Source organism: Cavia porcellus, unplaced genomic scaffold (assembly GCF_034190915.1).
Source record: "Cavia porcellus strain 051 isolate PalLab524CR breed Dunkin Hartley unplaced genomic scaffold, mCavPor4.1 scaffold_2, whole genome shotgun sequence".
Classification (NCBI taxonomy): domain Eukaryota; kingdom Metazoa; phylum Chordata; class Mammalia; order Rodentia; family Caviidae; genus Cavia; species Cavia porcellus.
Window position 1 is genome coordinate 116,098,142 of NW_026947485.1, and position 23,690 is coordinate 116,121,831.

At 43.9% G+C, this 23,690-nt stretch overlaps 1 protein-coding gene across 2 annotated transcripts in view; it reads right to left on the minus strand.

Annotated features, from left to right (window-relative positions):
• Nucleotides 1–23,690, minus strand: part of LOC101787174 (butyrophilin subfamily 1 member A1-like) — a 95,661-nt gene that overhangs the window by 12,050 nt on the left and 59,921 nt on the right. The window contains exon 14 of one of the 2 annotated variants that reach the window (XR_010046370.1): nt 5,109–10,788. The exons of the other annotated variant lie outside the window; for it this stretch is intronic. The gene's annotated coding sequence lies outside the window, so the exon portion shown is untranslated. Of the gene's footprint in view, nt 1–5,108; nt 10,789–23,690 lie in introns of those variants that run through there. 2 annotated transcript variants of the gene reach the window in all.

Below are 23,690 nucleotides of genomic sequence, written 5' to 3' on the forward strand. Positions count from 1 at the left end.
CCTGTGCAGACAGAAAAGCTTCTGGCTCCTCTGCTCTCCAGGCAGCCAGAGTAGGTACAGTGTGCTTAGGAGGCCAGTATTTCCTGTGCCTCCCTTCACCCCTGACTCCTGAGTACTAGACCCTTGCTTCAGGTTCCTCCAGGACTGCCCAGACACTGCCCTCCCCTCCATGCCCACAGGGGTGCATCAGGGAAGGCAGCCTGGACCCCACTCCTGCTCCAGAGACTGCTGCTGCCTCCTTAGAGAAATGCTGGTCCCTAGCTGGGAAGACCAGAGGGCTGTGGTAGCATCCACCCCACAGCCAGCCTTCCAGAACATTCCCAGAACCCTGCACCAAGGGTAGGCCTGCAGCTACTCCACGGGCAACTCCTCCCACACAGGGCCTGGGAAGTCTGGCAGGGCTCCCTCCATGGAATGCAGCTGTCTTGCTGGACACAGCCCTGGTGAAATAGGAACTCCCTCCAGCAGTGCTGTAATCATCAGGGATTCATTTCTCAGGCCATGCAGGCTCTAAAGGCCCTGTGAGTCTACTGGGGAATTTTGTCCTGAGTGGAGTGGGCAGAGAAGACATTTTTGAAGATGCAGCAATAAACACTACAAGTCATTAGTGCTGAAGAGAGCCCAGCAGCCTACAGAGATCAGCAGCACAGACCAGCACCCAGCAGAGAGGGCCTATGGCCTGTGCTACAAGCTGAGCTTGGATGGTGGTGATTGCAGTGGCAGTGACCAGCAGTCGCCTGTGTCTGCTGTTGGACCCAGTACAAGTGTTGAAAATAGAAACCTGGCTAAGGAACCAGTCCCTGAATTGTAACACATTGTGCAGCTAGGTCTGTTCTGTAACAGGGAAAGGAAGTCTGAGCTGTCACTTCCATCCCTGTGCTCTGAAGTTCTGCCAAGAGCCTGCGCTTGGAAACTCTCATTAGGTCTGTGCCACACCCCAGAGCTCCACAGAGCCCCCCATGGACCTCCTCACAGCCTCTGCTCTAAACTGACAGCTCACTGGCAGCTACCCACATCCCATCCTCAGTACAGCACCCTGCATTTCCTGATGCCAGGCAGCCCTCTCTGCCTCCCGAGCAGCAGGTGGTGCCCTTTCCTCTCCACTGGATCTACTTCCTCTGCTAAGGCACAAGGCTGCTCCTGTTTGATGGAGACCACTACAAAGCAGCTCTGAGCAGGATTTAAAATTAACCAATTGGCTTCCTATGTTTGCTTGTGACTCTGTCCCAGGCCTTATCCTCCTGTCTGGAGATGGGCAGCAGATTCATAGTAAGTGAACCTCTATGACTCTTTGGTCTTGGCTGGGACCTGTACTGGCCCATGATGCCATGATACATCAAAGGACCAGATAAAGCCACAGCTTTTGAGGACAGCTGACTCCAATCTCAATGCACTAACTAGAGACTGCAGCTGCAGGTGTTTCACCCCTGCTGTCCTAGTGCTGCAATGAATGTTAACCTGGAGATAAGACAGTTCTCCTATGTTAACATTTACTACTTAGAAAAGTCTTTGAACTGACTCCCAAGGTCCTTCTCAGTTCCCTCATTTCCTCAGTATCCCCTCCTTTTTTTTGAAAACCAAATAAATATGGCATGCCCAAGAAGTTCTACATGTCAGCCCCCAGAGAATCAAATTCTGCTAGCAGGTTTTGATCCTCCTAGAGCCTTACAATCACACCTCTTGTTTCTTTCATTTAAGCCCTTGCCAGCAACTCGTTTGGGAGGTTGTGGACCTGATCAGTTCACGACACATCTTCAGAATGGATTTTTTTGTTTTTGTTTTTGAGAATGCTAAATTTAGGAAAGGATTTTTTAAGTAAAGTGCAACTTTTCTTCTGGCAAGGGAGGACGTGACTTCAGTAATTCACTGCTGCTCTCCTCATGGGAAAGAACCTGCTCTGAAAGAGGCCTCTGAGGCAGCTGGTAGTTTGGAGTTAACACTGCAGAGCACGATGCTCAGAGATATGTAAGGGATGCAGCCTCCTGAGCAGAACCTGATGGAATCCTCACAGTTATACCCAGGAGAATACAATGGAACATTTTGTAACTTGTATTTCAGATAGAAGGAAAAGGTGTCCAGCCAAGCTAGTCTATTATGACAGAGTCCAAGAGTGATGCAGAAAGGGAGGAGAATGCCACTTTATTTTCAGATCACTCATTAGAGGCCTTCTGAGAACACTGACCTTGGGCAGCAGTGAGAAAAGCCTTTCTGACCATGCATTTTACACTGAAGGCTGCTCCAGGTAAAAGTCATACAAGTGCGAGGCGGACCCCACACTGTTTTCAACCTTGCTATCAAAGCTCTGTGATAACTGGGACCAAGGAGAAGAGGCCAAAAAGGGATAAGAATTTAGGAAAAAAGATGCAGCTCTCTGTTCCTTTAATTCAGCCACCACTTCAGGGCAAATCACAAGACCACTACGAAATACACTCGAAACTCTGTGTCCTCTGTGCTGTCTTTTGCACTATAAAGAACAGGCCTCACCTTACAGGTTGTGGAACCAACATAGAGACACTGTTATGCATGACATATCCCTATCCCAATTATGCATTTGAGAACTGGGAAAATGAATACAGAGTGGATTCAGGGGCTGTGAGTGAGACTGGGACTGCCACTCCACTGATCACCAGATCTTCATAGGCTGCAGGGCCACAGTGAAGACTCAGATCTCGAGGAATCAGTGTTAGTTCAGATCAGTGCCCCAAATCCCCCAACTGTGTGATCATCTCCGTTTCCCCTAGGTGAAGTCACCTAATAAAGGGCTGTGTGTCCCTTTATAGGAAAGGTGAGACCAAGACTGGCAGGATAACTTCCAGGTAGTGCCCCAGGATTCTTCCTCTAGAAAACTGGGTCTGTAACCTTGTTGAACTAAGGAGGCAGCACAGTTCTATGTTGCCTTAATTTGAGATAGATTTGCATTCATTTGCTCTAAAACTTTTTGGTTATATGAATCCAATGAGCCTTCAGCAGGCTTCCTCTGTGCGTCACTTTAGTGAACACCATGACTAATCAGCCAGGGTCATAGGTGTACCAGTGTCAGCCCATTATGATCACTGCTTCACTCCTGTTCTTTTATAGTAAGTGCACACATCTTGCCTTTGTAACCTCTGCCACTCTGTGATCCAGTTAAACCCATTGCCTTTAGGGTCCCCAGCTGAGTGACTGGTCCCAAGTTGAGGTCTAGAGAAGAGCAATGGCAGGGCTCCTCCAAGAAGCCAGTGCCTCCCTCACAAGATAGATTCTTAATTATTAGTGAAGGATACGTTTCTGGATCCTCACAGTGTAGAGGAGGAGGAAGTTTTACCCGGAAAATTGACTCCAGAATTCTCATTTCCCTAAGGTTATGAATCACTTCATCAACAGTAAACCAAGGAATATTGAGCCCCTCTACCACATTCACAGTGGGCCATCTCTGGAAATACACTTCGGCAAACTAGGCAAATAAACTATTAATACTTTCCTCCAAACATGTATTAAGTCTGCGAAAATGTTTTGACTTAATGTGTTGGAAATTTAAATGAGTTGACGTGGAACTTCAGACCAGGATTAATTAAAGGTCAATGGTTCAGCTAATTTGGATGTATTTTTGTTGTGAGGGCAACTTAGAGCATGTTTATAGTTAAACAGTGTTTCTCCTTGTGAAGGAAGTTTTTTGCAAGTAGAAAATCAGAGTCTGATTATGATTCCAAAGTCAAATTAAACAGAGCAATGTTGTGAACACCAGTATACACTGAGGCTGGAGTAAAAATATTACAGACTCCTTCCTCTGTAGGCAACTTAGTATGACAGTGTCTCAGAAATAATTTTTGAAAAATCTAGGGATACAGCTAAAAGCACAAGCTACAGTTCTGAGTAAGAAGGAAAAAAGAAAACTTTGATATACATATTTTTCAAGTTATCTCTGTCATTTTGTCTTTTGACAAACATGTTTCAGAAAAACTTTTGTGTTCAAAATGTGTCAGACCCCAAATCTGTCCAAGTCTGCAGTGTTCCTCCTGCTTCTGTGCACAGAATGTGCCAGAGGCACAAGCTGCCCAGCTGGCACTGTTTCCTTTCCCATATATATAAAGTGCCTCTGGCTCACAACAGATGGTGGCCTGCCTGATAGACAGTATAAAAGTAACTTCCTGCACTAGCTCAGGGCTCAGACTCGGAGTGTGCAGCTCCTCTGGGACCACTGCTGTAATGAATCTTGGTTCCCTCCTCTTTTGTGATTTCTATTTCTTCATATCTGGCAAGCCTAAAACTGCTATGACCATGTCTCCCCAAGGCCCTGTGAGTGTGGAGGAGCACAGCACCTAGAGAATCCAGGGAGAGGCAAAAACATGGGGAGCGGCTTCCTCACCTAGTGGAGGGAGCAGCTTCATAAGAATTATCTCAGAGCAGCCAGCACAGTGCTGACCAGCTGCAGATGGCTCAGGAGAGCACAGCTGGCGGTGAAGAAACCCCCTTTTAGGGAAAAATGAGACCTCCTGTGTAGAGTCAGAAAAGGGACACTGACCCTTTGCAGTTTAGAAGAAAAGCAAATTTACAGTGTCCTGAGAATGTAAATAACAGGCAATGGGCAATGTTGCTTCTGTAACACTTTAACCCTAATTGTTGCAACATTGAACCCAGATCACTAGAACAGGAAGACCAATCAACTGGGGCTTCTCCAAGAGGGAGAAACAACTATCTCCATCCACATCAAAAGAGGAAAATGGCCACACTCAGGGTCAGGGACCCCCACAACTCTTGGCCTACTGTGTCTGTCCTCTGTCAGTAAACTTTACTCTTGCTTTGCATTCTCTTCTGACCCTCTTCTACTACACTGGAGAGAGAAATAAGTTTGGGAACATTTGATGATGAGGCAGTTACTCCAGAGCCACCAACAGATGTAGCACACTTCAGGATAACATTACACATGTCCTGTAACGCTTCTGGTGTCCTGGCGGTCATCCTGTGTGCTATAGGGCACTGCCCAGTTCCATTTCAGAGGCAGTGATGGCTGACAGGTGTGAAGATCATGTTTTTGTGAGCATTAATATTTTCCCCAGGAAACCTAATCCTTATGGTTCTTTGTGTCTTCAACAACAAGAAAAAAAATTCACATGAAACAGAAGCAGAAATTCCAGACATAAAAATATTTACTGGAAAATACAAAAGACCAGAGTAATCAGTTTGAAGGGAATGTGTTTCCACCTGAAGCAAGATTAAGATTTTAGTGTTCCTAATGATGTTCCTAACAATTCCCTAAAAACCGTAAGACACAACAAAAGCTGAGTCTAAAATCTGCTATGTGACCCAGAAAAAAATCACTAAGGACAACAGGAATTAGAGAAGGGTTAGAAGATAATAGCAAATATATGACAATTTACTACCATCATAGGGGAAACTTTTCTAAATACAGAGAAAATATTCAGTATTAGGGTAAGTGTTATACAGAAAGCCCCTAATAGCCACAACAAGGCAAGAAACTCTCCACAAATATAAGATTAAAACTTGAGAAATCTAGCACAAAGAGAATACTAAAAAGCATTAAAAAAAACATGAAGCAAAGTATAAAACAAACCTTTCATAATAATAGCAGACTTCTCAACCTTAAATGTCAGGCAAACTTGGAGTGAGGTTTTCAACCATGCTCCCCTGAAAAAAACAAGTGAAAGTAGACTACAATATTCTGCAAAGTCATCCATCAAAATTGACAGAGAAATAAGGAACAAAAGGAAATATATTCATGTTAACTGATACAGCACTGCAGAGGTACATAAAGTACCTTAGACAAAGAGAAAGAGGCCAACATCACTCAGGAACTCAAAGGAAAGGAAACAGCTAACTAGAAATGTAGTTGAACAAAAGGAAAAGACAAAGAGATCCGCAGAGACATTAATTCTTTTATAGCAAACACCTTTCAATTGTGGCATTCAGTGAAAAAGTTCTGAACTTCCCAGTCAACAGAGTCAGACTAGCAGGTTCGATCAAAAGCAAAATCTAATCTCCCATTGTCTCCAAGATACTCACCTCATCCTTCAAGAAACACAAGGACTGAAAAGACAATGGAAAGTGTTAAGTGAAAAGACAGTGGAAAGTGTTACTCTTACACTGTGAACTTGAAAGTAATCAGGAGTAACTACACCCAGGTCAGACAAAAGGGACTTCAAGCCAAAACTACCCAGAACAAAGAAGCTTACTGTACACTGATGAAAGAAACTATTAAATAGAAAGATATAGTGATTGGAATTTGACACAGTCAGTGTGAAAGCAAAGTTCACTGAAGATAAAGAGCAGGTAGACGCCAATACAATCACAGCAAAGACTTCATTTTAACTCTTTTCTAAATAGACTAATCATTACAGCCAAAAATCACAGTTAAATCATACCTTGAAACCAATGGAATTAATAGATATGTACAATGTTTTAGCCCAAAGAGCCAAATAAACATTTTTTCCCAGCAGTCCAAGGAGCTGTATGCAAAATAGGCCATAGTTTAGGTCATAATGTATGTTTTAATGAATACAAAGATGTAGTAATTTCTGGAAAATCACTGGATCACAATGGAATAAAACTAGAAAATCAACACCCATGAAAATACCTGGCTGAGTTTCACATGAAACTACCTGGATGAGCTTCACAAACATGTAAACTAAATTATAACTCACTGAATAATCAATCAGTGGAGCACAAAAAAATTTAAAACTTCCAGGAGTTCAATGACAGTAGCAGAGCTAAGCAAGTCCCACTGGACACAGTGAATGCACTTCTAAGGAAGAATATTTATTTGGGGACATACCTAACATTAGAAAAATAGAGCGACTTTGAACAGATGACCTAAGGATGCATCCAAACTTCCCAGAAACACAAGAACAATCCAAATTCAAAACTTGTAGGAGAAAATATATTATGTTACCAGAGTGGAAATCAGTGAAATCTAAATGATAAAAACATGAAGGATCAGCAAGTAGTTTTTCTTTGAAAAACTAAACAATCGCAATAAACCCTTAGTCAAACTTAGCAAAAAAGAAAAGCTGTGTCAAGGTAATTCCAAGTACAAACGATGAAAGATCATGCTAAAATGTTTCAAAAACATAGGCTTCAGTAAACTAGAGGATCTATAGGACATGGATAAATTCCTAGACAAAACTGAATTACCAAAACCAAACCAAGAAGATATGAAGACCCTGAAAAACTGATAACAGGTAGTGACATTGAGGCAGCATTCAAAAGTATACCAGCTAAGAAAAGGTCAAGAGTGCCTGAACTTCCTAGAGAAGTTTGCAAGAAGTGTGGAGAATTGATGCCAATGAAATTTTATCGAAAGCAATGAGGCAACAGAGAAAAATAAAATGATCATGAATAGGAAAGAAAAAAGTGAAACTGCACTTATTCACAGAAGACAAGACCTTGTGCAAAAGAAATGTCAAAAATGCCACAAATAATGTTATTTCTAATGAGCAAACTTCAATTTGGCAGGTTACAAAATCAACGCAAAGAAATGAACAGTATTCATTCGCAGTAATAACGAATCTACTAAGGAAAAAATCTGAAAAAAAACACAGTGATTTATAGTAGCTTCAAAAATGTCTAGATCCTGACAAATAGTATTATTTAAAATAGTATTACTAAAATTTCCTGTAGAGCAAAGGAAACTATCAATCGAGAGAAAAAGCAGCCCACAGAATGGGAAAAAGTTTATCAGCTAATCCTCAGAGGACTGCTGAATAGAAATAGAAAAAAACATGTACAAAACTTTAACAGTGAGTGGGCAGACGACCAGGAACTGGGAGGAGTAGGGCGGGGCTGGAAGGGAGGTAGCACAGTGAATTAGGATGTGCCATGCACAGGTGCAAACTCCCTGCAGTAATGTGATCATCGTGCACTGCAAACATGCACTAATAAAAAGTAAAAATTAAACACTGACCACAGAAGTGAATAGACCACTTCTCAGGTGAAATGGTGCATATAGCAAAAAATTACAGGAAAAAATGCTCAACGTTTTTGGATACTAGAAGTCTGCCAATAAAAACCAAGTTTCCTTCTTACTCTAGTAAAGATGATATTATCAGGAACTCAGTAACCTGTACATTCTGGTGAGGTTGTAAAGGAAAAGCATCTCTCTCATCTTGTTGGTAACATTGAAACTACTGTTTTCATTATGAAAATCAGCATTGAGATTCCATGAGAGTTCATGAATAGAAATTCCATTTGGTAAACTACATTTCTTAAGGTTATCTTCCTGAAAATGCCAAAGGCCCCATATTATGTGGATATATTCAGATGCTTAGCAATAATTCACACCAGCTAAAACATGGAAGCAGCCTATATGCTCATCAACAGACAAAATTATAAAGAAAATATAGTGTATATTCTGAATAGTGTATTATTCAAATATAGAAAAGGAGATATTTGAGTCATTGTTAGGAAAATGCATATCAAGGCCATAATGTTAACTAAAATAGATTTTAAATTATCTAAATACTGCATGCTTTCTTTTGTGTGAGAAACAAAAGTACAAATAATTCAAAGAGGAAAACAAAAGAAAAGAAACGTGATAGATACCTGACAGGCAGGTTTGTCAAAGACCTTCAGAGGTACCAGAGGAATGGGTAAGAGGAGTGCGAAGCAGCAAGGAGACATGGTGTGTAATGTATCAGCTTCCCAAGAAGAAGGCAGTTAGTATGCAGTGCAGACACACATCGTCAGCACACGCACCACAGCAGGCGGACACAGAAGGACAGGTGAGCTCCCATCAGGAGCCAGCACACAGACACAATGACATCTCGGAATGAGGATGCAGCAGTGACACCTGGGCGTCGGCTCGGAGGGAGAGGCTGCACCCAGCTCTGCGTGCACAGGAGCTCACCCTCCACTGCTGAAAACTGCAGTGCTCAAGGATCTCTTATCTGGATCAGGTATGTGTTCACTGGCATTCACTTAGAGGGCGCTCTCCTGTGTTGATATCTCACAATGTCTCCCTTGATCTTCTCAGAAGGTCAGTGATCTCTCAGAGGCTTTAATCTTGTAAGAAACTTAGGAAAGAAATTGATGAAAGAAAAATATTCAGGTCTAAACCAAGCCTTAGTTTGAGGTGGAAGGGTCTTTAGAAAATGTCTTTACAAGTAGAATTTGGCCATATAACCACATTTCTGTAAGAGTTTGTCTGGAAAGAAAACAAGCAAAGAAGAGTTAGCAGACGATACTGAGGACAGAGCTGGGACAGGTGCGATTTTTTCAACCCCAGTGAAACCTGTTGCTTACACACTGCTATCATTGTCACCGCATTTGCCAATGAAATGCGTGTCTTCTAGGGTGACCAACCTTTGCAGAAATACCTGAGGCTGCTTATTTTCATAAGGAAAGACCTAAGCAGGCCCCTTTGCTTCCCTGCCATTGATTTTTAAAATCCCTATTTTGAAAGATGCACAGATCTGCAATGTGTTATTAGTCTATCACTAGTTTTGCAGTGTGGAGAATTTACAGTGAAAGTGGCTACACTCCTGTGTCCTGTGCCAGTCCAATCCACATGAGCCCACATTAGAAATTTCCCCTTTCACAGATATTTTCCACAGTCTTTTCCCAGATCTTTAATTGTAAATAGAACTGCCCTTAAGTGAGCAACATGGAAAATGCTGAAGTTAAATATTCCTGGAAGATAAACTAGATAAACATTGATGCAACTCTCTCCTCAGCAATTTATGTGTTTCTTTTTCAGGGATGTCATATAGTCTTCAGAAACATCAAAACAGAGTGAAAAATACTATCCTTGTGTAAATGTAGAGTTTATGTCCCCAAAGTGCTCTCCTCTTAATTTTGTAGAATTTCTTTACATAGACACATAATATACTCTCCAGCCTCAGGAAAAAAAATGACATGTGTGGGCAGAAGACCAGCACTGATACTCATCTTACAATATGTGGAATTTGTCATCAGTTTGCATTAAACTCTGATCAAACACCCTCAGCATGCTGACTGCTGCCACATTCCCTGAAGCCTGCTTTTACATGATTGCAGTTCCCTCAGTCTGTCATCTGACTAATATGTGTCTCCTCTAGTTAGGTAGGTCCTCAGACTGCTCATGCCACTTTCTCCTTCTGTTCTTATCACCTTAATTACTGGTAGTCACAGTGATAATTGCATTATCACTTCCTCATCTGATTCAGACTATCATAGTCCAAGGTCAGTATTATCTTTTCTTGTGGGAAAAGGTACTTATCTTGTTACCCAGCATTCCTTACACTATTAACACTGCAGTTCTTATAGGTGTAAATTGCACATCTTGATAAAGGAGAAAATCAGTCTACCTCTTGCTAATTAATAAGCCATGGCACAGCAGGTAAGGACAGCACACCAGGTGTAACACTGATCACCTGTGGGTGGCTGAGGAGGAATCAGGGGTAGACCAAGGCTCCCTCTTGTAAAACTCAAACACATGCCCTCTGATCAAGGAGTCTCAGCCATGGTGCAGTTTTCTAGAGGACAAGACTCTGTCCCATTTCAGAAGTGGCCAGAAGAAAATTTCTCTGTAACAAGATCCAGTGCTAAGTACATTTTGTGTCTGTACTGAGTAGGAGGAACAGCGTGGTAAAAATGTGGAATTTAGGAAATGAAATAATAGGATGTCACTGGCTCTACTGAAGCCCTGCCATGGCATTACCATCAGCAGCACCCATCTCGCTACCAGCCTGCATTCATTTTGTATGTAGAAAAGGCACACTGGCCGTGGGTAGCAAATCACCTCATCCATGCCAGTCACCAGTTATGACACAGACAGTCGATCTCTGCAGGTGCCATGAATTGGCCACACCACGACTCCTACAAGGAGAAACAGCAAGATGGTAAGAAGACGTGCAGAGCACAGGGGCCCAGTAGCAAGACTGTGTCCCACTTTGGAAAATCAGGACCCACTTCCCTGGAACCCTGAGGGTCCCTGCATGCAGAGCCCCAGGCAGCCTTATTTCCCAGGCACCCAGAGGACAATACCTTAACTGAATAGAATACTTGGTAATACTCCTTACATATCAGGGCCCTCTGGTAGATTTGAGGACACAGTTTGGAATTTAAAGAGGAATCTAATGAGGATAAGCGTGGTGGTGCATATAGGTAACCCCAGGACTCTGGAGACTGAGGCAAGAGGATCTCTGTGAGTTCAAGTCCAGTTTGAGATACATAGTGAGACCTTGTCTGAAAACAAGCCAACCTACAAATAAAAAAAACTAAACTAGTGCTGGAGATTTAGCTCAGTGGCATAAGCACTTGCCTGGCAAGTACAATGTCATGAGTTCGATTCCTGGTACTAAAAAGAAAACAAAAACACTAAATTAGGAAAAAACAACATAACATAGTTACACTGATTCTGGAGAGGATATACTGTCACTTACCTGAAATAGTTCTGACTTTGCCAGAGGGGCTGTAAATTCAGGACCTTACTTAGGGTCACTCAGTCATCTGTAGGTATTTCCTAGGCAACTTCCCACACACTATACTCAAGTTTTCATTTGATAATTTGTTTCTAGTGGCAACACTAATATTAAATACAGTATCTGCCACTAGAACATAGAAATACTTTTGAGAGTGTATCTCAAAGGCAAAGAAGCAAAAACGTTTTGCAGACAACAGAGGAAACGCATCCTTAGCACAGGTCAGAAGGCTCTCACTCACTATGTCGCTGGTGATTCTGACTCATGTGCTTTGTGTGAAATTGAAATACACTATGATTATTTATGATGGATACCAAACAGATTAATAAATGTAGAGGAAGAAAAAAGACTAAAGTCCAGTCTCATTCCTTGTTTTATACATGTTGAATAAAATTTGTCATTTTTTAATTTTTTGGAAAGAGTAAAGTACATCCTTTGTGTCTCAAAACTTCTCACATACAGTTTTTAAAACCTTTGTGATTTTCAGGATCTGTTGGGAGTAACACCCCCTATTGTGCACCTGTGTCAGGCACTTCCAGGTTCTGCACTTGGTGTCAGACTTGTCTGAGGTTATGCCTGGACCTGGAGATACAGTGTTGTCAGTACACTGACCCTGCAGAGAGTATGGACTGAGAGATTATTATTTCCTGAAGCGATGATGACTGACACTGGATCTCAGGTATTTCACAAAGGGGGTACACAGGTTCCTACTTTCTTGGACAGGATTACAAGTACTATGTTTGGGTGCTTCTTATGGATTTGTATCATAGAAACAACAAAAAATTGATTAACGCATACGTGCTCTGCAAACATGACAGCCCTTTTATCCAGAAAACACATCTGAAAGCAAACAAGCAAACATAAATGAGCAGATAAAGTAGAAAGCAGACCTTTAACCCACTCCCACAGTCCATCTGGTGACCTGCAGGTGTTATAACCTATATATTAAAAAAACCCTCATAAGTCTCCTTGGAGGCAAGAAAAAGATCAACAGTAACTCTAAGAGCAGAACAGGATGTCTTCCTAATCTAAACTTGCTTGTTTGCAGGGAAACTTGCTTGTTTGCAGGATGTGCCATCCACCAGAGGATGTCTGCCTAATCTAAACTTGCTTGTTAGCCCAACCCTTACCTGAATCTTGTTCTTCCCAAGAAATCTAATCTCCATGTTCCTGTTCTGTAGTGCACCACAAACCTACCCCGCTCCTTGCATTGTGAGACCACCAGCTGTTTGTGATTTTACATGAAAAACCCTGCCCTTTAGCTGTTAAGCGTGCAGTCTTCCATATCGACTACCGGAGGCTGCGTCGCCAGGCCTGGCCTAAAATAAAGCCTTTGCTCCAAATTTCTAAATTTCTTGCTTCCTTGGATTTTATTCTAGGGTCCGAGCTATCACATAGGTATCCGTTAGTGGCTCTGAATTATGTGATTTTGGTGACATTAAAACATTATGGTTATTTACAATGAGAGAACAAGTAGCTCTGTGCAAAGAGAGAACATGAGAAGATCGCTGCCCAGAGGAGAGCGTGAAGCTGACACCGTGTGGGCTGTCAGTGAGTGCCCACATCACAGCTGCATCTCCACCAGGGCAGGATGGATGGGCATCCACTAGGGGTCATGGGGACTCCACATAGTCTCTATGTGTATGGTCAGACTCCTGAGCCACTGGAGAGGAGGTCACAGGACTGTTTCAGGACCACAGGGACCTACCATGGGTTGCCATTCCAAAAATACTGGTTTTCTTCTTTTTACTTATAGATCCTCTGTTTTATGTCCTAATTTAGACCACTATAAGGTCCACTGTCAGTTATTCAGTCAATTTGGAAAAGTGAAAGCTCAGAATTACCAACATAGGTTATCACTGGAGAAAACAAACTCATTCAAACAATAGTTGCAGTATTAATTTCATGTACAATTTGTGCATATACAAAGCACCCTAATGTAAAGCACTACATTGTGTGCTCACACTGATCAAGAAAATTGGCAGCTTCTACCTATGCCATATATTGACCATTCCAATGACCTCTAAAGGTTCTCAGGGATTTGATTGTCAAAGGAGGCAGAAGCAAAACAGACACAAATGAGACAAAAATGAAAATCATTCCTTGTTTCTAGCCTGGTGACATTTTATCAACATCCCATTTTTAGTATGACATCAAACAGTGACTGTGCCTTAAAATTGAACTTCCCTTTTTGATTTTATGGCATGATTACTCAGAGGAATAAGTCAAGGGCTTGACATACATTATGTAATTAAAAGCACTGTAGTAAAAGAAAGTCTTTGGTTAAAAGTAAAGAAAACATGGAATGGGTCAAGAATCCCAAAGAGAAGAGAGAATAACGGCCACACCGTCAAAGAAGCCCAGCCTGGGAATTAGTGCCCTGTGTGGGCCAACGCACCCTGGGAACAGCCAGAATCCAATCCCATACTACAGCACATGGGGTGGCAAACACAAGAAGTAGCAGCACAGCACCTCCACCCGCTGCCTTAAGCAACCAGCTTTTCCAGACACAAACAGACTGTAATGACAGCTAGGGAGGTGAAATGCAATTGGATGCCTGTGGTACTTTGGTGTTTCACTAACATTGCAGGTCTGGGGCCAGTGGTCTGATCAAAGGTTCAGAGGATAGTGGTACACAGTGTGGCATCTAGGAGGATCTCCTTCTGAGGGCTGCAGCCATTGTTCATTCTTTAAGGTCTTGTTTTGAGGTCCTATATGGTTCTCATTGTTTTGTTAGGTTGGGCTTTATTCTCTTTTGTTTTGCTTGATTATGTTAAATCCTATGGCAGGAGAAGCCATTTCAGGCATAGCAAGATGTATTATGGTAGCAATGGTGGATTTACTATTGGTTTGTTTTGAAATTCCTTTTTGTGTTCATTGTTTTGTTTTTATTGTTTATATTCTGTCCTGTTCTATTTGAATTTTACTATATCAGATGTTATCCACAGCTATTTTGAAGACAACAAGAGTCATTATGGTGACTATTATTGATTTGATAATGATTTGAAATTCTGTATCTCTTATACTGGTTTGATCTGATTGGCTTTATTCCATTTTTTCCTCTTCAAAACAAAATAAAATAAAATAAGAACTCCAAAGGGTCAAATCTGCATTTTTCCCAATGAATCCTAAGAGGGAGACTAATGAATGTTATCTAAAAACTTTGGTAGCTGAAGAAAGTATAAGCAGTAACTCTGCAAGCTAAACTTATACTAAAGTCAAGACACCTAATTCCTTTTGGAAAGACTCAATTGTCATGGTCTTACCTATGGTTTCCAATTTGTACCCTCTCCCATAAAGTACTTCCATAATAGAAAAAATAGATGTTCAAAATTCATTTCAGGAGTTACTTCCTTATGATGACAAAGATAAGATATGACAAATTCTTCACGATAAGGTCAGTTATTCATAAAATACATTTAAGAAACCACTGGTTGTAGAATCATGATATTGTCATAGTGAACCCAGGGACAAAATCACTTCAAACAAAAAGAGAAATATCCGACCATCACACGGTGGCACAGTCCTGCAGCAGCGCTATACTTTGCATCAGTGGAAATCTAGGATTGGGTCACTCTTATTTTGCCCCATTTCTAATAAATATTATAGAAATCAAATGACCTGGGACATCTCAGAAGCAGAATCACCCTGCATAGAAAGTTCATGCAGTCATAGTTTCTGACAGTTGTAACCATAAACTATGATGAGTTTCACTGCATAAATTGAACAAATGTACACAGAAATAAATACTTAAGAAATACAATGCAATGTTAACTAAATAATCTCTTCTTTAGAAATGGTTATACAATAAATGAAAATAATTTAAATTTTTTCTAAAGGCCCATCTACCACATTATCCTAAGAAATAAGAAAGCTTATTTTCAGCAGTGAATTACTGACCAGTGTTACTGAATATGCAATATTCAGACAATATTCAAAAGTGAGTTGAATTTAGACATTAATGTAAGAAAATTAACAGTAAATTTTAGAAGAAGGAAATAACTTATATTGTGCATAGGAGAAATAAAATTACCCAGGTGAAGAATAAGGTGCATAATATTTCTGTGGCTTCTCCTGACTTTCTCTAGTCACTGTGTGGTGAAGTACTATTATTACAGTGCCTCATGTCTACATCTACTTGTGTGCTCTACCAGATACCTGAATCTGAATAAGTTATTCCAACAGAAATCTATTTTCCACAGCCCCAGCAGCTGGAAAGCTCAGGTCAAGGTCCTGGATGATGCTCTGTGATGAGGGCCTCTATGCTGCTCCACATGTGACAGAAGAGAGAAGGAAACAAGGAGGCTGAGCCCTGAGTTATGGTTCTTACCTCAGCTTTCATCTGCATTGCAGGACAGGGGACCCTTTTACACCTTTACACACCCCACCTCAATGGAAGTGTTAGAGGGGACACATTCCCACCCTAGTATTGTGCACATGGCCCCCCAATCTGTGTTCTGAATCATGTGAAACTTGCCTTCATTCCCAATGGCCACATCCGAAATAACTTCATGAGCAGCAAAATATCTGTAATCCACAGTCTCACCTAAATCACACAAGGGTGAGGATGCAGGATTCATCCTGAGGCAGATTCCTTCCAGCTGGGAGCCTGTGAAATGAATGTTTGTGCTTCCAAATACAATGAGGAAGCAAGCATAGCACAGACACAGTCATTTCTAAGAGACTGCTATTAAAAAGAGGAGAGGGCAACCTGCCCCAAGCAAGTTCAAACCCAAGAAGAAAAACAACAGAGAATGATTAGCCCTGAGATTAACCCTCGCTGAGTACATATGCAGCTTTCCAGAGAGACCATGGCTGTGCTCAGACTCCTACAGTTCAGGGATTACTGAGAACAACTCTCTTGGGCTGGCGTGAGGTGCAAGATTTTACGTACAGGTGCCTCTACCTGTCAGGTCTCAGGGACAGCCTTTACTTGGTTTTACTTGGTGGCTCCCAGTCTGATCCGGCCTGCAGATCAATCTATCGAGAACTCCTGGAGGGGGGACGGGGATTAAATAAAAGACATGGGGGAGACAAAGAGAGATAGAGGCAAGTCGAGATAATCCGATCAAGCCTCCAGTTTATTCAGGAAATGATCATACCTTTTATAGGCTAAGGGTGGGAGCTGGGACAGGAAGAGGTTAAAGAGATGAATACAACAGGGTCACTGTCACATTCGGATACGTGATGTAAGCAGGAGAGGATTATGGTTAATGTAGGCAGACGCAGTGCCCATAGGACAGAGAGGCATGGAGGCAGCAACGGGCTGTCACTCGGCTCCCTATATCTCCTCCCTTTTTATATTATTTAATTAAGAGTATGGCAGGCCCTGTGAGGACAGCATCTGTCTTAGGTCAAGGACCTCATTGCATGAACCCAATCAGGCCTTATCCGTCATGGGCTTGCAGAACAGCAGTTTGTCCTGTGCTTGTCTTAGGTGGCCATTGGAATTAACATGCATGTCCTGGTTGCCCATCTCTGACTGCCTGTCCATTGCCCCAGGGCAGTTAGGCCACATCATCATATGGGCCACTCATGGGAATTCCTTCCCGGTAGGTTTGTTGATCTGCCATCTCCAGCTGATGATAGTGTACCTGAATGGGCTTTGCCATAAACACATCTATCCGGTTATTAAATGAGCATCATAATCCTCTGAAAAATACAAGTACTCACCAAAAGGAGAAGCAATAGGGCAGCTATGGGACCCAAAAGGGGCACTAGGTAAGGGAATCCCCCCCCCACACACACACACACAAATCGAGGAGAAGGGGTTGACAGCCATTTGTTGGTGTCTCTGTATGAAATCATTCTCCTATGTCTTGGAGCATGCCTCGCATAACACTGGATGCAGTCTATTTGGCTGGTGTATGTTCCTCCAGACTAAGAAGAGCCTCTTCTGCAGTCATGGGGTTCTGTGCATGGCTGCCAGCAGTTGTAGTCTGTTTGGCAGGGGTCAAAATCCACCATGGATGTGGAACGGCTCAAGGAGAAGGCTGACTAGGCAGCATAAGGCTCCAGGGAGATGTGCACTGAGTGTCTGAGAGTTGAAATATGTCATTGTTGCTGGAGTTGGTGACCTAAGGGGACGGGGTCCCAACAGAGCACGGCAGTTTCCTGGTCCAGTAGAGGCAGGGACTGCAGTTAATGTCCTATTCATCTGCACGGTGAGACCTGCTGAGTTTATTATCAGTACATTGATAACAGTGTGGCTCTGCCTTAAAATAAATATGGAAATGGGCCATTTGTCCCACAAAGCACTTTGTCTGGATTGTGCAGGTGGGCTGCAGCATGAGTCTCATGTTCTATAGCATGCTGCTTAACAGATGCAGATGAGCGGGATCACACCAAGATTAAACATTCCTGATGGTGGGTGGACATGGTCATGTACTCAAAAGTTTTGAGAGTCACTCACATGATGCTAAATGCCCCCAGGTATTCAATGGGTCCAGGGCACACAGGACCTGCTCCGGCACCATGGTGCTATGCCTATAGCCTAGGACAGGGCAAGTCAGCCACAATCACAGCTAGAACTCCTCAGGGGACAACACAAGGCTTTGCTATGAACTAAGACTGTCTCAGGAGCCACACTGAGCTTGGGGACACTCAGGTTTATAATCAAAGCATGATGGGCAGCAGAGCACTTAGGGTCACAGGTTCAAAAGGGCCTCTATTGCTAGGAAACCTCTGTGTTTGTGCAGCAGCTTCTGCTCTCATGATGTAAAACACAAAGCACGGTAATTTCTTCCTGTCACAATCCCAGGCAGTCCCCTTAATTGCAATGTGTGCCTTGCACTGACCCGCGTATCCCCTAGCGGATGAGACGCGCACTTCCATGGTGCCCTGGGTCCTGCAGCAGGAACCTCAGCCCATCCTGGCCCTTCAGCCCTGCTATCCTGCTGGAGTCCCTGCTGGGATCTGGGTCTCTGCCCCAGCAGGAATCCAATCCTGATGTTCCTGCCCCAGCCTTCAGACCCTGGACTGAACCCTGAATCCAGGAGCCCCATGAACTCCATGTTGAGGCTGCGGTGCCCTGAGTCCAGCACAGAGAAGCAGCGCTGGAGCGGCTGTGCATGGCCCTCTTGGCCCTGGGCATGTACAGCGGGTACCAGGCGGTGGGGCCTGGAAGCCCAGGGAGACCCACTGTCCAGCCAGAGCCACAGGAACAGAGCTTCTTCTACTCTGTCCACGTGAACCCCTCCACTAGCACCCCACCCTCACTATGTTTCTGTGGCTCCCAGGACCCAGAGATGCCTCCCTCACTGTCCTCCCAGAATTTTGCCATGCAATGTAGGCCAGCAGAAAGAAAGCCAACAGAGCTGGGCCAAGACAGCAGTGTCTTCACTGTGGGGTGCAGAACAAGAGACTTTCTGTAGCAGGACAGGAACAGATGCTCTGCTGGGGAGGATGAGGTGCAGACTCCCAGGAGCAGCTGCTGTGTTTAAAAGTAGTACAAGAGCTGCAGGGGGGAATGTGCATGCACAGAAAGGCTAGCCTCTCAGACTGGCCACGGGGAGCTGAGGGCACTGCTGGAGGCTGAGGCTCCTGCACAGAAACTCAAGTCGGTGAGGCAGAGGGCTAGAGGGATCAGGCAACAGTTCTCAGTTGGTCATCTCAGTTGGGGGGCACAGCTGTGCTGTGGAGAAGACGGTGTTGTTTGGTCCTGGATCTGGTCCCTGTCTCCTCTGCACCGGGGTTCTCCCAGCAGAGGAGGTGAGACCAGGGCTCACATGCTCAAGTCTCTGCTTCCCTTCAGGAGCCAGCACGTGCCAGACAAAGCTTCCAGGGCACAGGGGAACAGAGCTAGGCGCCAAGGCCGACCTTGGCTCAGTGTCAGACCCCAGGACCACGGAATCAATTTTTGAGGCCGGTTTCCCAGCGCTGTGCTGAGCCCTCTTCCCCTGTGCAGACAGAAGCTCTTGGCTGCTCTGCCCTCCAGGCAGCCAGAGTGGGTGCAGTGTGATGAAGGGGGTCCCTCACTTCCTGTGCCTCCCTGCACCCTATGACCCCCATGTCCTGGACCCCTTACTTCAAAGTCCTTCAGGACTGCCTAGAAACTGCTCTCCCCACCAAGGCAGCCTAGGCCCCATTCCTGCTCCCGAGACTGCTGCTGCCTCCATACAGAAGATCAGGGCCCTGGCTGGGAGGAGCAGAGGGAGAGGGATGGGGCTGTGGTAAGCATCCCCATGGAAAGCACCTGCCTTACTGCACACAGCCCTGGTGAAACAGGGACTCCCTCCAACAGTGCTGTAACCATCAGTGATTCATTTCTCAGACCATGCAGGCTCTAAAGGTCCTATGAGTCTACTTGAGAATTTTATCCTGAGTGGAGTGGACAGAGAGGACATTTCAGAAGATGTGGCAATAAACACTGAGGGCCATTAGTGCTGAAGAGTCCCAGAGCCCAGCAGCCAACAGAGATCAGCAGCAGAAGCACCCAGCAGAGGGGGCCTATGACCTGTGCCACGGGCTGGGTTTGGATGGTGGTGACTGCAGTGGCAGTGCCAGAGGACAATTGTGTCAGTTATTGGACCCAATACCAATGGCAAAAACAAAAACCTGGCTAAGGAATGGGTCTCTGAATTGAAATACATTATGCAGCTAAATCTGTTCTGTAACAGGGAAAGGGAATCTGAGCTGTCACTTCCATCCCTGTACTCTGAAGTTCTGCCAAGACCCTGGGCTTGGGAACTCTCATCAGGTCTATGCCACATGCCAGAACTCCACAGAGCCCCCCACAGACCTCCTCACAGCCCCAGCTCTTAACTGACAGCTCACTGGCTGCTACCCACACCCCATCCTCAGTACAGCACCCTGCATTTCCTTATGCCGGGCAGCCCTCTTTGCCTCCTGAGCAGCAGGTGGTACCCTTTCCTCTCCACTGGATCTAATCCCTCTGCTAAGGCACAAGTCCGCTCTTCTTTGATGGAAACCACTACAAAGCAGCTCTGAGCAGGATTTAAATTAACCAATTGGCTTTCTACGTTTGCTTGTGATTCTGTCCCAGGCCTAAGACCCATGTCTGGACATTGGCAACGGATTCCTAGTAAGTGAACTTCTATGATTTTCTGGTCCTGGCTGGAACCTGTCCTGGCCCATGATGCCATGATATATCAAAGAGAAGGCCACAGCTGAGGACACCTGACTCCCACCTCAGTTCACTAACTAGAGACTGCAGCTGCAGGTGTCTCACTCCTGCTGTCTCAATCCTGCAGTGAATGTCAACCTGGAGATAAGACAGTTCTCCTATGTTAGCATAATTTACTAACTGGAGAACTCTTTGAACAAATTTCCAAGGTTCTGCTCAGTTCCCATGCTATCTACTTTAACCTCTCCTTTGAAAACCAAAGCCCCGAGAATTCTTGGTCTCAGATGCCAGAGTATCTCAAATTCTGCTACAGGGTTTTGATCCTCTTGCAGCCTTAAAATCACACCACTTGTCTCTTTTATTTAAGCCTTTTCTGTCCACTTGTTCGGGAGCTCGCAGATCTGATCAGTCCATGATACATCTTTGCTCCCCAACACCTGCTCTCATATCCCTTTCCAAATTGGGTTGCTGTCAGGTCACAAATGAATGCCCAGTGCTGTTCAGGGGAATCTATTACTATTATAAGAGTACATGTTCCCTTTTAAGTGATAGGCATGGCTCAGGATAAAGAATGCTTTGGCAGCTTTTTGGTTCTTTGTTTTGAGACTGCTGATAAGTTTAGGGAAGAATTTATTAAGTAGAGTGGAACTTCCCGTCTGATAAGGGAGGATGTGATTGCAGTGTCAGCTCATTGCTGCTCTCCTGAGGGGAATCTGCTCTGAAAGAGGCCGCTGAAGCAGCTGATGGTTTGGAGCTAATGCTGCAGGGTACGATGCTCAGAGATCTGCAGAGAACGCAGCTTCCTGAGCAGACCCTTATGGGACCCTCACAGTTGTACCCAGGAGAGGATAATGGACCATTTTGTAACTTGTATTTCAGAAAGAAGGACTCAAAGAATGACACAAGAAGGGAGAAAGATGCCACTGTACTTTTAAGATCATTTGTTAGAAGCCTTTTGATAACAAGGACCCAGGGAAGCAGTGAGGAGAGTCCTCCTGACCAAGCCTTTGGTACTGCAGGCTGCTCAGGCAGAAGTCAGGAACAAAAACCTGAGGCAGGCCCTGCACATTGTGATCAGCCTTCGTGTTACAGGTTCAGGATCTGTGATAACCTCACTTTCTCCTAAGGAGCTGTAGGTCCCTTTAGAGGAAGACTAGAAGGATAACTTTCAGGTAGTGCCCCAGGATTCTTCCTCTAGGAAATTGAGTCTATAACCCTGTTGAACTCAAGAGGCAACGTAGTTCTATGTTGCTATAGTTTGAGGTAGATTCTCATTCATTTGCTCTAAAATTTTCTGATTATATGAATCCAGTGGACCTTCAGTAGGCTTCCTCTGTGCGTCACTTCAGTGAACACCATGGCTAATCAGCCAACGCCATCAGTGCACCAGTGTCAGCCCCCTGTGATCACTGCTTTACTCCTGTTCCTTTTATATAAGTGTGCACACCTTGCCTCTGACAGCTGAGAACTGTCACATCACCACTGCCACTCTGTGACCCAATTAAACCCATTGCCTTTTGGGTCTCCAGCGGAATGACTGGTCCCCGAGTTGAGGTCAAGCAATCAAGAGAACAGGAATGGCAGGGCTCCTCAAGGAAGCCAGTGCCTCCCTCACAAGACAGGTTCTTAATTATTCATGAAGGGTACATTTCTGGATCCTTCCAGTGTAGAAGAGGAGTATTTACCTGGAAAATTCACTCCAGCATTCTCATTTCCCGGAGGCTGTGAATCCCCTAAGTAAGCAAAGCAAAATTAAGCCTCTCTGCCTCTTAAACAGTGGGCATCTCTTGAGCCATACTTCTGAAAACCAGACAAATAAACTATTAATGCTTTCCTCCAACCATGTGTTAAATCTGTGGAAATGGGTTGGCTTATGTGTTGGAAATTTAAATGAATTGACTTGGTATTTCAGACCAAGATTAACTAGAGCTCATTGATGCAGCTAATTTGGATTTAGTTTCATTGTGAGGCCACCATGTAGTGTATTTTCACTTAATCAATGTGAAAGAAAACCAGTGTGAAAGAAATAAAATTTCTGCAGCTCACTCGATCCTCTCCCAGAAAATAAGTAAGACAGTGCCTCAAAAAATAATTTTTAAAGAAGTTAGCTCACTGCAAAAACACAAGCTTCAATTATTAGTACTAAGGAAAAAAGAAAACTTTGACATATAGTTTTTCAAGTTATTCCTATCGTTTTGTCTTGTTTTGCCACACATATTGCAGAAGCACTTTTGTGTTCAAAATGTATCAAAACCCCAATCTGTCAAAGTCTGCAGTGTTCCTCCTGCTTCTCTAAACAGGATGTGCCAGAGGCAAGAGCTGTACAGGCCTGACATGGTTTCCAGTTCCATATCTCTAGAGTCCACTGGCTCACAATAGATCCCTGCCCTGCCTAATAAATGGAATAAAAGTAACTTTCTACACTAGCTCAGGGCTCAGACTTTGGAGAGTGCAGCTCTTCTGAGACCACTGGTGTAATAAATCTTGGTTCCCTCCTCTTCTCTGATTGCTGCATTTTCTATATCTCTATTAAACCTAAATCTGCTGTAAGGATGTCTTTCTAAGGCTCTGTGAGTGTGGAGAAGCACAGCACTGGGAGAATCTAGGGAGAGGCAGAAACCTGGGGAGCAACTTCCTCATCAAATGGAGTGAGCAACCTTATGAGAATTGTCTCAGAGAGCAGCACAATGCTGATCAGCTGCAGATGGCTCAGGAAGGTAGGTGGTATGTGAAGAAACCTCCTTTGAGAGACAAATGAGACTCCTATGTTGGGTCATAAAAGGAACACTGACCCTTTATAGTTTAGTAGAGAAGCAGCCTCTGCAGTGTCCTGAGGATGTAAAAAACAGATAATGAATGATTTTCCTTTTGTAACATTCCCAGCCTAATTGTTGAGCCCAAATCACCAGCAACAGGAAAGACTAATCTATTGGAGCTTCCCACAATGGTAGGGACAATAACCTCCACCCTCATCAGTACAGGACAGTGGCCATACTCAGGAGTTACCCAGTGTAGGGTCCCCCATAACTCTTGGTGTTGTGTTCGTTTCATCTGTCAATAAACTTTACTCTTGCTTTGCATTCTCTTCTGGCCCCTCTTCTACTACACGGGAGAGAGAAACAATTCTGGGAACATTTGATGGTGGGGCAGTGACTCCAGAGCCACCAACAGATGCAGCACGATTCAGGGTAACATTACACATTTCCTGCAGC